This window comes from Muntiacus reevesi, chromosome 16 (assembly GCF_963930625.1).
Source record: "Muntiacus reevesi chromosome 16, mMunRee1.1, whole genome shotgun sequence".
Lineage (NCBI taxonomy): Eukaryota > Metazoa > Chordata > Mammalia > Artiodactyla > Cervidae > Muntiacus > Muntiacus reevesi.
Genome location: NC_089264.1, coordinates 9,256,321 through 9,259,124, shown reverse-complemented (window position 1 = coordinate 9,259,124; position 2,804 = coordinate 9,256,321). Strand labels below are relative to the sequence as shown.

General features: G+C 46.8%; 1 pseudogene; it reads left to right on the top strand.

The window, feature by feature from the left end:
• The first annotated feature begins 1,111 nt into the window (after positions 1-1,111).
• Positions 1,112-2,341, top strand: LOC136148121 (myosin-3 pseudogene; annotated as a pseudogene).
• Positions 2,342-2,804: the final 463 nt, after the last annotated feature.

Here is a 2,804-nt window from a genome sequence, read left to right as displayed (position 1 = left end):
TTTATTGAAGTGTAGCTGATGTACAATATTATATTAGTTGTCGGTGTACAACATACTGACTTGAAATTTATATACACTATGAATTGATCACCAGGATATGTCTGGTAGCCATCTGTCCCCATACAAAATTATTGCAACAGTATTAACTATAAAACTGAGCTATATAGTACTTCCCCGTGACTTCATTTTTACTGGTAGTTTATACCTGTTAATCCCATTCACCTATTTCACCCAACTCTCCCCACCCTTCCCTCTGGTGACCACAGGTTTTTTCTCTGTATCTATGACTCTGTTTCTGTTTTATTTTTTAGATTCCACGTGCAACTGAAATAATAAAGTAATTGTCTTTCTCTGCTTGACTTATTTCACTGAGCATACCTTGTAGGTCTATTCATATTGCTGCAAATGGCAAGATTTCATTGAAAATATAGTTCCTCTGTCCTTCCCAGTAAGTTCTTGTTGTTTAGATTTTTTAAAAAATATTTTTAGAACTCAGTTGAATGTGTGGTTGAAGAACTGAGATTTGAAGGGCTGACTGTAGATAATTTCATTAACCAGTAGGAAGAAGCTTGTGATATTCAAAACCTAGTCTCATTACTTTAGCCACAATGTAGGACTGAGACAAGTGAAGTCAAAGCAGTCACTCCTGGTGCTAATAAAGTTTCCAACTGGAGTAGACTGACTGTGTATATGGATGCTCAGTCACTCAGTCATGTCCAAACTCTGTGACCCCCTGGACTGTAGCCCACCGGGCTCCTTTGTCCATGGGATTATCCAGGCAAAAATACTGGAGTGGGTTGCCATTTCCTCCTCCAGGGGATCTTTCCAACCCAGAGGTCCATCAAACTGGCATCTCCTGCATTGGCAGGTGATTCTTTACCACTGAGCCAGCTGGGAATCCCCTAAGACTTACACTGCTGCTGCTGCTACTAAGTCATTTCAGTCGTGTCTGACTCTGTGTGACCCCATCCCTGGGATTCTCCAGGCAAGAACACTGGAGTGGGTTGCCATTTCCTTCTCCAATGCATAAAAGTGAAAGTGAAGTCACTCAGTCATGTCTGACTCTTCGCGACCCCATGGACTGCATGCAGTCTACCAGGCTCCTCCATCCATGGGATTTTCCAGGCGAGAGTACTGGAGTGGGGTGCCATTGCCTTCTCTGAGGACTTACACTAGAAGTCAATAAATCAGTAAAACATGAACAGATATTTTGGCTTTTTAAAAAAAATTTGGACCTTTTGGAAGTCATTTTATGTGACATGACAAAACATGAAGGAACTTAACTTAGATCAAGAAACAGAAATGAAACATCACCTAAAATGTTAACCTGTTTAAACCAGTTTTGCTTTCTTTTTTTTTTTTTTTTAACTGAAAACAAGGTTTATTGCATGTGAAAGTAAGTATCAGAGTCAGGAACCATGAAAATATACATTTTGCATATTTTCTGTCCTGTTGCAGAGGAGGGAGCTCACTCTTCACTCTCGTGGACCACCATCCGGCTGGAGGAGAAGTCTCGGGTCTTCGCGCGCAGCTTATTGACTTGAGATTCGGCAATATCGGCCCGTTCTTCAGCTTCCTCCAGCTCATGCTGAGCTTTTCGGAACTTAGTGAGATGAGCGTTGGCTTGTTCATCAGCCTCCTCCGCCTGCCTCTTGTAGGACTTGACCTTCACTTGAAGTTTGTCCACCAGATCCTGTAATCTCAGCACATTCTTCCTGTCCTCTTCACTCTGGTAAGTTAGCTCCTTGACCCTCCGCTCGTACTTCCTCAGGCCCTTAACAGACTCAGTGTTCTTCTGCTCCCCCTCAAGCTCGGCATCCAGCTCTCGGATCCGTGTCTCCAGCTTCTGGATCTGCTTCTTCCCGCCCTTCAGGGGCAGCTGAAGGATACCCAGCTCCACCTGGATGACGCTCTCCGGGGGCAGGAGGACCTGAAGGAGCAGCTGGCGATCGTGGAGCGCAGAGCCAACCTGCTGCAGGCCGAGGTGGAGGAGCTGCGGGCCACCCTGGAGCAGACGGAGAGGAGCAGGAAGATCGCAGAGCAGGAGCTCCTGGATGCCAACGAGAGGGTGCAGCTCCTGCACACCCAGAACACCAGCCTCATCCACACCAAGAAGAAGCTGGAGACCGACCTCACGCAGCTCCAGAGCGAGGTTGAGGATGCCAGCAGGGACGCAAGGAATGCTGAAGAGAAAGCAAAGAAGGCCATCACGGACGCGGCCATGATGGCCGAGGAGCTGAAGAAGGAGCAGGACACCAGCGCCCACCTGGAGCGGATGAAGAAGAACCTGGAGCAGACGGTGAAGGACCTGCAGTTTTGCTTTCTTAAAGCAGGTTGTTGAGTAATGAAACCTGGAGTCATTTTACAGAACAGCATTGCATGTTTGCAAGATGGGAACCCGTGTCGATGACCCCAGAACCAAGAATCTTCAGTCTGCAGAAATTAAAGACGAGAAATGTTGCCACCAGAGCCCTTTACAAAGGGATGGTAACTTTTCCTTCAATAAGGAAAATCTGGCTTCCAGCAACACGAGTGGCTTATATGGACTGATTGGAGACAGTCAACTCCTGAGTTGAATTTCCTGTAACTCCTTTCATTTTGCTCAGAACCCTGGGTCAGGAAGGCAGATTTTAGAATCTTGCCTTCTGTCTCCGTGCTGGTTGATCTCAGAAGCCCACGCCTTGGTATTGGCCTCTGTGCGCCCCAGGCAATGAGAACTTGTTGGTAACAAATCTAGTGACCAAAACGGCTTCGGTCTCATGACTCCTGCCCCAGGTCCGGTTACTCCTGGCAGTTCGAGGTCC